The 14,969-nt window shown below is 47.0% G+C and overlaps 1 protein-coding gene across 10 annotated transcripts in view; it reads left to right on the forward strand.

Moving 5' to 3' along the window:
• Nucleotides 1–14,969, forward strand: part of TRAF3 (TNF receptor associated factor 3) — a 130,049-nt gene that overhangs the window by 17,069 nt on the left and 98,011 nt on the right. Inside the window, exon 1 of one of the 10 annotated variants that reach the window (XM_063793898.1) lies at nt 12,998–13,110. The exons of 6 other annotated variants lie outside the window; for them this stretch is intronic. The gene's annotated coding sequence lies outside the window, so the exon portion shown is untranslated. Of the gene's footprint in view, nt 1–12,997; nt 13,111–14,140; nt 14,432–14,969 lie in introns of those variants that run through there. 3 more of the 10 variants (XM_063793902.1, XM_016926751.4, XM_063793899.1) reach the window with 3 other exon arrangements.

Consider the following 14,969-nt stretch of genomic DNA (forward strand, 5'->3'; position numbering starts at 1 on the left):
GGATTACAGGCGTGAGCTACTGTGCCCAGTCTGGAGCTGCCAGTATCTTAAGCCTGGGCTTGGATATCAGTGTAGCATTATTCCTGCCATGTTCTAAAAAGATACAGAGTCCTCCTATATTTGAGGAGAGGGGACATGGACCCTAACTCTTGATGAAAGGAGGGTCGAAGAATTTGTGACTGTCTTTGATCTGGTATACGCATGGTGGCTAGATTCCATAGTGCTCTCAGTAATATATGTTAGATACCCATTTGAAAACTGTTGTGGATTAAAATGGAAATGCCAACTGTTGTGTGTTACTCATTTTCAGTGAGAAAGTACATTCTGTGTTCTGAATCAATAATTTCTAAAAAACTTTTGGAGTATACCTATTCATAAAATAATTACCTCTATAAAATGTATGTCTTATCAGCAGCCATCCTTGATCATGTGTTTGTCAAGTTTTTCAAGTACAGCTTTGGGTCCATACGTTTTTTCTTCCTATTACTAGTTCATTTTAAAAATTTGTTGAAACCTTCCCTTTTATTTTAAATAATATTGTGGGGTTTTAATATTTCTCTCTGTTCTTAAAAAAAGCTTCATGGAGAAAATATAAGTAAGCCTATATATCCTAAAGTTCCTTTCCTTTACTCTAGATCATTCTAGTAAATCCCCTAGAGACAGTTCTGGCTGTTTATGTATAAAAGTGTGGTATAATTTGACAGTGTGTGCAGAGGTGTGTATGGATGTGCTCTCACATAGAAACCCTGCCTTCCCAGCCTGTCTCAGCTGATTGTTGCAACACTGAGCCGAGCAAACATGATGAGGTCACAGAGAAGTGAGGGAGTGGTTTTAAATAATGAAATAGGAAATCTCTGTCTTTGGCTCCAGTGGTGCCCCAGTGTTTTGGGATTAATGAGGGAAGAGCTATGTCTGCCTGTGTTCCATGAGTGCCCCTTGCTTGTACCTCTGTGGAGAACCCCAACAACCCTGGCTGGAAAGCCACCTAATCCTGTGTTTCCCAAGCATAATCTCCCTTTGTTCCCAAGTAAGTCTTTCCTAGACACCTGAACTTCTGTGCAACATAGGCATGAATGAGGAGAGTGAGCTACTGTGGTGTTATGATATATATATACACACACATATATACATGATATGTATGCATGATATGTATATGTGTGTGTGTGTGTGTGTGTGTGTATGCATAGTTTTCATCCATTGTTTCTGACTCATAAGTCCCATAGCCCTTGTTACAGTCTTTTGTTGTAATGTTGGGTGTCTTGCCTCCTTTCAGCTGCCCAAGGCAGGACTCTAATCTGACTGTGAGTCAGAAGACCCTTATTCCAGAGAGGGCCCTGCCTCATTCCCTAGAGGCAGGAATGCTGCACAGAGAGGCCAAGATAAGTCCAAACAGACAGGCCTTGCTGGGTTTAGATCATGGTTTTTTGTCCAGAAACATTTCTAGATGATTGTAAGTCATGCCTGTGTAATGAAGCCACCATAAAAACTCAAGGACAGGCCGGGCATGGTTGCTCACGCCTGTAATCCCAGCACTTTGGGAGGCTGAGGCGGGTGGATCACCTGAGGTCAGGAGTTTGAGACCAGCCTGGTCAACATGGTGAAACCCCATCTCTACTAAAAATACAGAAATTAGCCGGGTGTGGTGTCGGGTGCCTGTAATCCCAGCTACTCGGGAGGCTGAGGCAGGAGAATTGCTTGAACCCGGGAGGTGGAGGTTGCAGTGAGCCGAGTTGCACCATTGCATTCCCACCTGGGCGACACAGCGAGACTGTCTCAAAAACAAACAAACAAACACTCAAGGACAGCATTCAAGAGCTTCCAAATGGCGGAACACGTGGAGGTTTCTGAGGATGGCCCGAGGGAGGGCATGGAGGCTCCCGCCTGGCCTCATACCTCACCCTTTGCGTCCCTTCATCTGTGTCTTCTGCAGTATCCTCTACGATATACCGGTAACTGTAAGTACATATTTCCCTGAGTCCTGTGAGCCACTCTGGCAAATTAATCGAATCCAAAGAGGGCTTGTGGGAACCCCAACTTGAAGCTGGTGGGTCAGAAGTTCTAGAGGCCTGGACTTGCTACTAGTGTCTGAAGTGGGGATGGGGGGTGGACAGCCTTGGCGACTGAACCCCCAACAGCTTTGTTCACAGAATTCTTCTGCGTTGGCGATTGTTGTCAGGTTGTGAGAGCAGGGGAAAAACACAGATTAAGAGAGTTTTTCCCCAAACAGCCCCTGGTCGATGCCCCGGAATGACTGGCTGCTGCATGGAATTGCAGAGGCCTGAATGCCCCTGCTTCTACCGTGATTCCTGAGGCCAAGACCTCTGGTCTGCATGGTCTGAGGTCTCTTACGAAGGTAAAATGTTATGTATATATTTTGAATAAGGGTACCTGTTCCTCATTCTGTCCTTTTGAATTCCAAAAGTGTGCTGGCCTGTGAGATAGCATAAGGGACAGAATCATTGCTCTCGTGAGCCTTTGGGCTTGCTTCCTTAGGCACTACGTACTTTCTCATTCCCCATTGCCTTCAGGATTCTTTCTGTCAGAATGTAGTGGCTGTGGCCTGGGGGTGACCGGCATAGGGGCCAAAGAAGGGAAATGAGACTTGAGGCCTGCGGAGGGTAGTAGGCAAGGCGGGAGGGCAAGGGCTGGGGGGCAGCATCATTCACACAGTTGAAAACGTGCCCTTGGCCTGTCTCCTCTCTGTGTTCTGCATCTTAGAAAATAGATATTGCCTTGTGTTAAGATGAATCAATATAGTTACCCCTTTTTATATTGTCTTAAGCTTCTTAGGAACTGCTTTGTATTTTAGTCACTCAGGCTTGGAGTGAAACATGTATAGTTCAACCTGAAAAAACTGGTCTGAGAGGCGTCTTCATAGAGTCCCCAATTCTATATATGATGAGGTCTCATCAAGCTTTGACATTCTGCTCTTTTACGTGTAACACTACTAATGTAAATGTTTCTGGATTGTATAGAATGGTGGGAAGCGTAGAGATTATCTGTTGGTAAGCCAGAGGCAGGAGGAAGAGGAAGAGGAGGAGGAGGAGATAGTGGCGTCCCTCCTGCAGAAACCCCGCAGTGGAAGGACAAGATTGCAGGAGGAGTTAGAGACCAGTGGTCTAGTCCCCATCTGTCTTTGTGACCTTAGGCAAATCATTGAATCTCTTTGAAAGCCTTGTCTCCTTGCATGGCATATGGAGATTATAGTTGCTGTGAAAATAAAATAATCAGCTTTTAAAAATCACCATAAAAATGAAAAATGGTATTTAAGGTTGAAGGCACTTGTATTTCTTTTTCTTTCTTTTTTTTTTTTTTTTTTTTTTGAGATGTAGTTTTGCTCTTGTCACCCAGGCTGGAGGTGCAGTGGCGCGATCTTGGCTCACCGCAACCTCCACCACCCAGGTTCAAGCGATTCTCCCGCCTCAGCTTCCCGAGTAGCTGGGATTACAGGTTTGCACCACCACGCCTGCCTAAGTTTGTATTTTTAGTAGAGACGGGGTTTCACCATGTTGGTCAGGCTGGTCTCCAACTCCTGACCTCAGGTGATCCGCCTGCCTCGGCCTCTCAGAGTGCTGGGATTACAGGTGTGAGCCACCACGCCCAGCCTAGGCACTCGTATTTCTTAGTCGGGAAAGAGAGGACAGGATATGTCCACCACACATTCACCAGTTCAGCATGTATTAACTGCTGTGTGCCTGACTAAGCTTAGGTACTCAGTGTATTTTCATGTAAAGAAAAACAACATTTAAAACATTTAAGTGAGCATTGACCAAATCTAGCTTAGTTCAGAAAACCCTTTTTTTTTTTTTTTTTTTTGAGACTGGGTCTTGCTCTGTTGCCCAGGTTGGAGTGCAGTGGTGCGATCACAGCTCACTGTAGCCTCGATCTCTCAGTCTCAAGTGATCCTCACTTTCTAAGTTTCCAACATTTTTTGGGCCAGGTATGGTAGCTCACACCTGCAATCCCAGCACTTTGGGAGGCAAAGGTGAGCAGATTGCTTGAGTTCAGGAGTTTGAGACCAGCCTGGGCTTTATGGAGACCTCATCTCTATAAAACAAATATAAAAACTAGCCAGGTGTGGTGGCGTGTGCCTTTAGTTCCAGCTCCTCAGGAGGCTGAGGTAGGAGGACAGCTTGAATCTGGGAGGCAGAGGTTGTGGTGAGCTGAGATCGCACCACTGCACTCCAGTCTGGGCGACAGAGCGAGACCCTGTCTCAAAAACAAAATTTTTTTTGTAGAGATGGGGCTTCTATGTTGCCCAGGCTGGTCTCAAATTCCTAGGTTCAGGTGATCCTCCTGATTCGGCCTCCCAAATGGCCGGGATTATAGGCATGACCACTGTACCCGGCCTCAGCAGACCTTTGTAAAGCACTTCATGGGTGCCAGTCCTGCTGTTACAGTGCTAGGTAAATGCATAAAAATGCTCCATGAGGCATTCTGTGTTCTCAGGAAATTCAGACTGCCAATTTCAGTCTGGAACGTGACACTTTATGAAGGAGGCAATAGAACAAAAAAAGGACAAATTACAGGATTAGTAATTATCAAAAGCTAATACCGAGGTCAGAATAGGACTCTTGTTCAGTTTACATGAGGAATTTAACCAAATGAGCTTCTGCAGAGAACCAGCATTAGGGTGGTGACCAGGCTGGGGTACATACATGTCATATCAGAAGTGACCTGAGACTGGGTGTGAGAAGCAGTGGCTGATTTGGACTACTGAAAGCAGAATTAAGAGTCTGGTGGCATTGGGGGGAGATTAGTGCTGTGGAAGTCCTGCTCAGAGTCTTTCTCATGATGGGTACATTTGGGAGGAGCTTAGCAGACATCAGAGGACCTGCAGAGAGTTGACACAGAGGGAGGAACCAGCTGCACTACCACTCATGTTCTTTTCCATCTTAGCATCTTGTGAGCATAATTCAGAATACACAGTTTGATTAAGTATGTGCAGATTCCATTCAGTTCATGAATTCATTCCCACAGTGTAGCCTAGCCCAAGTGTTAGCACTTCTTTACTTGTTTTTGTTGTTGTTGTTGTTTGTTTTTTTGAGACGGAGTTTCACTCTGTCGCCCAGGCTGGAGTGCAGTGGTGCGATCTCTGCTCACTGCAACCTCCGTCTCCCAGATTCAGGCAGTTCTTCTGCCCCAGCCTCCCGTGTAGCTGGGACTACAGGCACATGCCACCATACCTGGCTAATTTTTGTATTTTTAGTAGAGATGGGGTTTCACCATGTTGGTCAGGCTGGTCTTGAACTCTTGCCCTCAAAGGACCTGCGTGCCTTGGCATCTCAAGTGCTGGAATTACAGGCTGAGCCACTGCTCTTGGCCAAGCACTTCTTTTCTCATAGTCTTCTGCTAAGTATTTCCTTCTGTCAGCTGCCAGGCAGCAATAGTTTTCACATTTGTTTGTGGTTGTCCTCTAGAACTTGGCCTTTAGTGTGGTATGTGTAGGATTTTGTTGATTCCAAGGGAGGGTGAAAAATGCTGTGATCCCCAGAACCTGAGATGGCTGGGGTATGTTGTCTCTGAGGAATTTAATAACATTTTGTGGTCATTGCTGGAATCTTCCTAGACTCCTTTGATGGAAAGTAGGGACTCCAAGGGGAACTCCTGACTGGGCTTGCAGGCTGCCTTCTCAGAGCCCTACTTTATTAGTGATTTATTTCTCTTAATGGGCTACTAGAAATGACCACAAAAACTGAGGCCCCCACCCATACAATTTCTATCAGTTAAGACCCTGGAAATTCAGATTTAGAGGGAATTTTTAAAGAACTCCTGGGAGTGCTGATGCCCTGCTGGACTGGGAGCCTCTGGTCCACTGGAAGCAGCACATTCCCTCCAGGAGCCCCAGTGCTTTAGGAATGCAGGTTCCCAGGCCTTGCCTCAGACCTGCCGACTCACAGTCAGCTCTCAGAGAGGCTGTTAGGTGATCATTGCGTTCATTTAAGTGTGAGAAGCACCGTGCAGGCTTTGGGTGAGAGAGTCGGGGTTCATACCTTGCCTCTCTTCTTTCCCAGCTGCATGAACTTGACCAAGTTATTTGGCCTTTCTGAACCAGGACAGTAGCACATAAAGTGAGTGCGATGGTGCAGGCCCCGGTTCCTCAGCCACAGTGCTGAAACCCCAGAGCCTCTGAAAATGGAATGTTTTTTCATAGATTTGGTGCCACTTGGCCTGAACTTATGTGAGGCTATTTATAATCTCTATTCCACTTAATATGAGTATTTCATTATTTTACCACAGATGGTTAATTAACATGTTTCCTGTTCTTTTCCTTTTTTTTTTTTTTTTTTTTTTGAGAAGACTCTTGCTCTGTTGCCCAGGCTAGAATCAGTGGTGTGATCAAAGCTCTCTGCAGCCTTGAACTTCTGATCTCAAGAGATCTTCCCACCTCAGCCTCTCAAGTAGCGAGGACTACAGGCTTGTGCCGCCACACCCAGCTGATTTTTTAATTTAAATTTTGTAAAGAAAGGGTTCTTCTCACTTTGTTACCTAGGCTAGTCTCAGACTCCTAGACTCAAGTGATCCTCCCACCTCGGCCTCCCAAAGTGCTGGGATTACAGTCATGAGCCACCACACCCGGTGAATTAATGTGTTTTTTTATGGGTACTGCCTCAGACTTCCCTGGAGTGTTATATAATATATAATATATAAAATATGCGTACAATATTTCCTTTCTAAAATTCAAAAAATTCTGAACTCTGAAACACATCTGGCCTCGGTTTTGGATAAGGATTGTGGTGCTATAGATACCCAGCTTATAGGTGGGTCAGTATATGCCATGTTAGTGTGTTGGTATGTGTAAAAAACTCTTGGCAGTTAGCAGGCACCCAACAAATGCAGCTATTTTTGTTTGTTTGTTTTGAGACAGTGTCTCACTCTGTCACCCAGGCTGAGGTGCAGTAGTACAATCACAGCTCACTGCAGCCTCGATTTCCTGGGTTCAAGTGATCCGCCCATGTCAGCTTCCCAAGTAGATGGGACCACGAGTATGAGCCACCACACCTGCTTAATTTAAAAAAATTTTTTAATTAAAAAAATTTTTTTTGGCCTGGTGCGGTGGCTCACTTCTGTAATCCCAGCGCTTTGGGAGGCCGAGGCGGGCAGATCACAAGGTCAGGAGATGGAGACCATCCTGGCTAACACGGTGAAACCCCGTCTACTAAAAATACAAAAAATTAGCCGGGCGTGGTGGCGGGCGCCTGTAGTCCCAGCTACTCAGGAGGCTGAGGCAGGAGAATGGCGTGAACCCGGGAGGCGGAGCTTGCAGTGAGCCGAGATCGTGCCACTGCACTCCAGCCTGGGCGACAGAGCGAGACTCCATCTCAAAAAAAAAAAATTTTTTTTTTTTTGAGACAGAGTCTCACTATGTTGCCCATTCTGGTCTTGAACTCCTAGTGGTCGTCCCACCTTGGCCTCCCAAAGTGCTGGGATTGCAGGCATGAGCCATTGCACCTGGACTCATTTTTTTTTTTTTTTTTGAGATGAAGTCTCTCTCTGTCGCCCAAGCTGGAGTGCAGTGGCGCAATCTTGGCTCACTGCAACCTCCGCCTCCCGGGTTCACGCCATTCTCCTGCCTCAGCCTCCCGAGTAGTTGGGACTGCAGGCGCCCGCCACCATGCCCGGCTAATTTTTTGTATTTTTTAGTAGAGACGGGGTTTCACTATGTTAGCCAGGATGGTCTCAATCTCCTGACCTCATGATCTGCCCGCCTTGGCCTCCCAAAGTGCTGGGATTACAGGCGTGAGCCACCACGCCCAGCCAACTGTTTAAAAGACATTTCAAGCCAAGAGCAGAAGTTGTGTTAGAAGGTGGCTGTATTAGTCCATTTTCACGCTGCTATGAAAAAATACCTGAGGCTGGGCGCGGTGGCTCACGCCTGTAATCCCAGCACTTTGGGAGGTCGAGGTGGGAGGATCATGAGGTCAGGAGTTCGAGACCAGCCTGGCCAAGATGGTGAAACTCCATCTCTACTAAAAATGCAAAAAAATTAGCTGGGTGTGTGGCGGGCACCTGTAATCCCAGCTACTCAGGAGGCTGAGGCAGGAGAATTGCTTGAACTTGGGAGGCGGAAGTTTCAGTGAGCCGAGATCGTGCCACTGCACTCTAGCCTGGGCAACCGAGCAAGACTCTGTCTCAAAAAAAAGAAATACCCGAGACTGAGTAATTTATTAATATAAAGAAAAGAGGTTTAATTGAGTCACAGTTCAGCATGGCTGGGGAGGCCTCAGGAAACTTACAATCATGGTGGAAGGGGAAGCAAACACATCCTTCACATGGTGGCAGCAAGGAGAAGTGCAGAGCAAAGGGGGAAAAGCCCCTTGTAAAACCATCAGATCTCGTGAGAACTCACTGTCACAAGAACAGGATGGTGGAAACTGCCCCCATGATTCAATTACCTCCCCCCAGGTCCCTCCCATGACACATGGAGATTACGGGAACTACAATTCAAAATGAGATTTGGGTAGAGACACAGCCCTATCAGTGGCTTACGCTCCTGGCTTGGCCTCCTGGCAGGCTTTTGATAGAGGGAGTGGGATCCTTGCTGGTTATGAAGGACCTGTGTTCCTTAGAGTTACAGTCTTGGAATGTCAGCCCTCAGCTTCTTGTTTTTCTTTTCACCCAGATGGTGCACATAAGGAGGCAGCGTGAGGTGGGGTGGTGGCTAAGGGCGTGAGTGCTGGTGGCAGGCTGCCTGGTCTGAGTGACCCTGGGTCTTGGGCAGTTACCTTCCGTGTGTCTCAGTTCTTTTACCTAGAAATAAGGATAATGGTACCTACCCCCTGGAAGTGTGAGATGGAAAGCATTTAGCATAGGTAAGCTCAATAAAATTTAGCAGTTTTAGTTATCTAGGACTATAATGGAGGTTAAGTTGGCCAGAAGTAGAATTTTTTTTTTTTTTTTTTTTTTTTTTAAGAGACAGGGTCTCGCTCTGTTGCTTTGGCTGGACTCAAGCTCCTGGGCTCAACTGATCCTCCTGCTTCAGCCTCCTGAGTAGCTGGGTGTGCACCCTGCACCCAGCCAGAAGTGGAATATCTTGTTGGGGCTGGGCTCAGAGCTGGAGCTGGTGGCCGGCTCTGCTCGCTTACAGAATTCTGTACGGTTTCTGATTTCTCTCAGCCTCTGTCCTTCACTTGCAAGCATCTGATGACTGCTGCATGTACCATAAAAACATGCAAATATATAATTCTTGGCTTTGAGGAGGTGACCCTATGAAATTGACTTTAAAAAGTTGGGCCGGATATAGTGGCTGGCGCCTGTAATCCCAGCACTTTGAGAGGCTCAGGCCGGAGGGTCGCTTGAGCCCAGGAGTTTGAGACCCTGTCTGAGAGAGAATTAGCTGGGCATGTTAGTGTGCGCCTGTGGTCCCAGCTACTCAGGAGGCGGGGCGAGAGGGATCCTTCCAGGCTGAGATGTGAGGGTTCTTTGAGCCCAGGAGGTCCATACTGCAGTGAGCCATGATTGGGCCACTGCATTCTAGCCTCAGTGACAGACTGTTTAAAAAAAAAAAAAAAAAAAAAAAAAAAACTTCAGAGGAGTCATATGGTTGACTTGTGTGTGTCTACGCAGACTCCCTTTTCTCTGTAGAGACTTACAATCTTCAGTTCTCTGGAGCGTTCTTCAGATTCCCTTGCTCCATGACTGACCTTGGCTAGGAAAATAATTGGGCCGTTTTTGGTGTACAGCAGATGAAAATTATCAGTATGTCCCTAGCTTTCCACTGTGAGGCCGCCGTAGCAACAGAGGACAGTGGATGTGTGACTTGTACCGTTTCAGAGGGCCAAGAACGCAATATCCTAAAGCAGCCTTTTCTTTTTTTATTTTTTGAGTCAGGGTCTCACTCTGTTGCCCAGGCTGGAATGTAATGGCATGATCTCAGCTCACAGGAGCATCAACCTCCTGGGCTCAAGTGATCCTCCCACCTCAGCCTCCCAAGTAGCTGGAACTACAGGTGCAAGCCACCACACTGGATAATTTTTGTATTTTTTGTAGCGACAGGGTTTTGCTATATCACCCAGGCTGGTCTTGAACTCCTGGCCTCAAGTAATCATCCTGCCCCAGCATCCCAAAGTGCTGGGACTACAGGCATGAGACATCACACCTAACCCTGTTCTTGATACCTGGTTTTTGTGGTCCTTTTTATCTAAAATTCATATGAATTTTGAGTTCTGCTGTATGATATGTAATATATATGTTCTAATATTACAAATCTTTCTGTGCACCAAAATTGATCCTCCAGGACAGAAAAAATGCCAGTGGTTCTTGTCTATACCACCATATTTTGAGGAACACAAGGAAAGATTTTGACCTTCCCTGGACGTAGAAGAATTTGTATTGTGATTGACACATCTTTAATGCCTTAATTACTTGCCTTCAGTTTTCTTTCCTTTTGGCCCTTAAGGGAGTATTTGTTCTCCATGCATATTTGGTACCCTTTGGTTTAGATAATTTGCAACTAGTTTTGGTCTCATTATCAGACATTTTACTCTGGACACCCCATCACCAGTCCCATCATGGGGGAGTTTGGAGGCCAGGAGATTCACTGGATGCTTCTTTTCTAGTGTATGCTCTTAGATGGGAAGGAAAAAGGTAAAACCTCAAAAACTCTGTGGTAAACTGATGTGGGAATCTGATACTAAAAATGTCCCAAGTGATTTAAAGTGTGTAAGAATTACTCACTTTTCTGTGGAGAGCGATGTGCATAAAGACAGTGACAAGTGGAAGAAAATATCCAGATGAGACCCTCACTGCCCTCGGTGAGTGGATTGCAGGATGCTGGGAGCCCCCTTGCGTAGAGACTCACCGCTGGACTCCAAGCCCTCCGTGGCTTCTGCTGTGGCTGAGTCATCGCTGCCCAAGACTACTGTTGGGTTCTCCCCCCTGCTGGTGAGCAGTGAGGCACCAGGGAGCCCCTGCCTGCAGCCAGCTCGGTGATTCCACGCAGTTTTACATAGGGAAAGAATGCTCTACCTGGCTACGTTTTCCTGTGTCCTATTGAAATGAAGAGGTTAGTCATGCATTCCCTCAGCTAGAGCGTGAGGCAGTCCTTCCAAAGATTGTCCAATTTAGACCCAGACTCTTCAAAGGAAATGTCAGCATGTTTTGATGTCATGGTTCAAAACCTCACTGGGATGGTTTGTGTGAGTACATACCTGTTTTACTTTTAGTTTCACTAGAGGATGTCATTTGGACTAGTTGTTTTTAAGTGAACATTTCAAACTTAACTAAATTTGATTCCTGTTTCCTTGGTTGTAGTTACATGGAAAGACCACTGGGTCTGGGACAGTGGTTCTCATCCAGAGATGGAGTTGGTGGGGTGGGGGTGGGGTGCAGTTTCGTACCCTAGGGGGCATTTTGCAGTGTCTGGAAACCTTCAGAAGTGGGGTGGGGGATGCCACTGGCATTGGTAAGTAGAGCCAGGGATGCTGTGAACACCCTGCAGTGCTCAGCATATCCCTACAGCAAAGAGTTTTCGGGTTCAAAATGTTAGTCGCGCCAAGGTTGAGAAACCGTGGCTTGGAAGTTGTTCATTCACCATACTCTTCTTGATTTCTAGTGAATGTGTGACTGTTAAGATTTTATGTTTTCATAAGGTGAGGTACTTTCTACAGAAATTCAGTCTCTTTAGTCATTAAACAGCAGAGGGCACTTGGAGGCTAGAGTGCCCAGAAGTCCATCAAGCCAGTCTGGATAAACCCTTCCCAACATGCCATAATTAACATCAAAACTTTGGTTAGCAGAATGGGAATTTTTGAATAGATACCATTAGAAAAATAAAATAATTTTCCAGCTGTGGTTCCCAAGTTCCCCAAACTTATGTCTTTAGTCCAAGCTGCCCCTTGAGCTTCAGCTTCGGACCTGCATATTTATTTAACAGCTATTGAGTCCTTGGTATGTGCCGGGCACCCTCCTGTGTACCAGGGCATGGCAGGAAATGATATGGGCAGCTCCCTGTAGTCATGAGGCCTGTGTTCTAAGGCAGGCCTTGAAGACAGGGAAGTCCGTGTGCTGATTCCAGAAGAATAGAGGGGGCCTGGCAGGGCTGGCGGGAGGTCAAGAGTGGAGTGCTTCATACAGCTGGTCTCAGAGGGGCTCATTGTCCCGGACCTGCAGGACAAGGAGGCGTTTTGTCCACAAACCTTGAGAGTGAGTGAATGGGGCATGACTGGGGCCACTGGGTGTTATTGCTTGAATGACACCTAACCTGTCTCTAGTGAAGCTCTTGATTCCTCCCTACCCCCATCCAGATGCTAGAAGACTGGGGAGCATTTCTTGGTCCCTCTTCTCTCACAATCTGTCGTTGGTGCTCACTTCTGCACCCTGTTTTCCCCCTCCCTGGTCCCCAGCCCAGGCAAGCCTTCTGCTGATGCCGGTGGCCCCAACTTGTCTATCCGCTTCACCCCAGTTTTCTCCAGGCCTTTCTCCATGCTGCTGTCAGAGAGATCTAAACATAGGTGGCCTCCTGCCCTTCCCTGAAAACCCTTTATGGCCTCTGACTGCATTCAGTGCACCCTGCATTCCTCCTGATAAGGTCTTGCGTCTCCCTGCTGCCCCAGCTTCAGCCCCAGGAGCCTGCCTGCCCAGGAGGCCATGATTGTTCCCCCTGGACACTGCCTGTCCTGCCTGCTGCCTTGTCCTCCTTTTTCCAGGGGCCTGGGGCCTCAGTCTCTCCATGCCTGCACCTGGAGTCCTGTTGCCTGTGTCCTACAGTTTCCTCCTCAGCCATCCCCACAGGGCTGTGTCCCTTTCTACTAGCCATGTTTATTTTCTTGTGGAGATGGGGTCTTGCTATGCTGCCCAGGCCGGTCTTGGTCTCCTGGCCTCAAGCAGTCCTCTTGCTTTGGCCATCTTTAGATGATAAATCACTCACCTGTGCTGCCTTTCACTTGGAGGATGGGTGGATGATTCACAGGGACCCGCCCTCCTTCCCGCAGAGTTGGGGTTTTTGTGTAGGGGATTTTTCTGTCAGTTATTTTTTCCTCACCTTTCAGAGTATTAAAAGAACTAAGCCATTAGTGGTGAGGCATGAGGGCAGCGACCACAGCTCCAGGGGAGCTCTCTTATCCCTACAGCTGGCAAATGTTCCACCCTGTTTTCATGGCACACAGAAAGGTAGGCACATAGTGATGTTGTTAGTAAGCTTTTGAAGTAGAGCATGGTGAGTTAGTTGGCCTTTTTACGAAAAAGGAAATGGAAAACTAGCACCATGGTCTTGGCATAATTACTCCAACATGCAAATCAGCACTGGAAGGAAGTTGAGGCAGCATACCTCTATGCTCCACTAGTCCTTAAGACACGTCTGAAAGAAATGAAATTTTATTTTGTTAGAGGTGAAGGAATGCATGGATGGAATGCATGGTCCAGGTGTTTATAACTGTGCATTTATTTGGCGGTTGTTTTGGATGGACAGGAAGTGGGGGGGAGGGCACAGAGAGTCACTTTGGTCACGTCCCTGGTTTGCCACAGGCTGATACTGGAGCATTCCTAAGTTTCACAATGGAGATGGATGTGAAAGAAGAACACACTAGGCCAGGTGCAGTGGCTCACACCTGTAATCCCAGCACTTTGGGAGGCTGAGACAGGCGAATCACCTGAGGTCAGGAGTTTGAGACTAGCCTGGCCAACATGGTAAAACCCCACCTTTACTACAAATACAAAAATTAGCCGGGTGTGGTGGCACATGCCTGTGATCTTAGCTACTCAGGAGGCTGAGGCAGGAGAATTGCTTGAACCCAGGAGGCAGAGGTTGAAGTGAGCCGAGATTGTGCCACTGCACTCCAGCCTGGGCAACAGAGCGAGACTCCATCTCAAAAAAAAAAAAAAAAGAAGAGGAAGAACCATACTAGTCAGGTGCTAGAGGGCTTCCAAGGCAGCCTCCAAGGGAAGGAAATGTCTGAGAAGTTATTTAAGAGGATTTGTTGGAACAGAAAAACTTCCAAATTGGTCTAGAAGGTGGACCCTAGCTATAGACGCATTTTACAGGACATAATGTAAATATTAAAGGCACATTTTCAGTATTTGGGGAAAATATGTCCTCTGAGTCGAATGACCAATGGCTGTTTCTAGAAAAATTTTAGTTGTAGTTTTAATTTGATTGTCTTGAGCATGGTGATAGATTGACTTTTTTTTTTTTTTTTTTAAGACAGTCTTACGCTGTTGCCCAGGCTGCAGTGCAGTGGCACGATCTCAGCTCACTGCAGCCTCCACCTCTTGGGTTCAAGTGATTCTCCTGCCTCAGCCTCCCGAGCAGCTGGGATTACAGGCACGCGCCATCACACCCAGCTAATATTTATTTATGTATTTATTTTGAGATGGCGTCTCGCTCTGTCACCCAGGCTGGAGTGCAGTGGCGTGATCCCTGCTTACTGCAGCTTCTGCCTCCTAGGTTCGAGAGATTCTCCTGCCTCAGCCTCCCAAGTAGCTGGGACTACAGGTGCGTGCCACTACACGCGGCTAATTTTTTGTATTTTTAGTAAAGACTGGGTTTCACTGTGTTAGCCAGGATGGTCTTAATCTCCTGACCTCGTGATCTGCCTGCCTTGGCCTCTCAAAGTGCTGGGATTACAGGCATGAGCCACTGTGCCTGGCCGCACCCGGCTAATTTTTGTATTTTTAGTAGAGATGAGGTTTCACCAGTTGGCCAGGCTGGTCTCAAACTCCTCACCTCAGGTATCTGCCTGCTTCAGCCTCCCAAAGTGCTGAGATTACAGGCGTGAGCCACCGCGCCTGGCTTAGATTGACTTTCTTAAAGCTCTGTGTCTCCTGGAAATGGAATGTATCCCAAATGAGGATTATTTTTAAGCTTTATAATAAAATCTTTCACAGCATAGACTTTTTTTTTTTTTTTTTTTTTGAGACGGAGTCTTGCTCTGTTGCCCAGGCTGGAGTGCAGTGGCGCAATCTCAGCTCACTGCAAGCTCCGCCTCCCAGGTTCACGCTATTCTCCTGTCTCAGTCTCCTGAGTAGCTGGG

The sequence above is a fragment of the Pan troglodytes genome, chromosome 15 (assembly GCF_028858775.2).
Source record: "Pan troglodytes isolate AG18354 chromosome 15, NHGRI_mPanTro3-v2.0_pri, whole genome shotgun sequence".
In the NCBI taxonomy this organism is placed as follows: Eukaryota; Metazoa; Chordata; class Mammalia; order Primates; family Hominidae; genus Pan; species Pan troglodytes.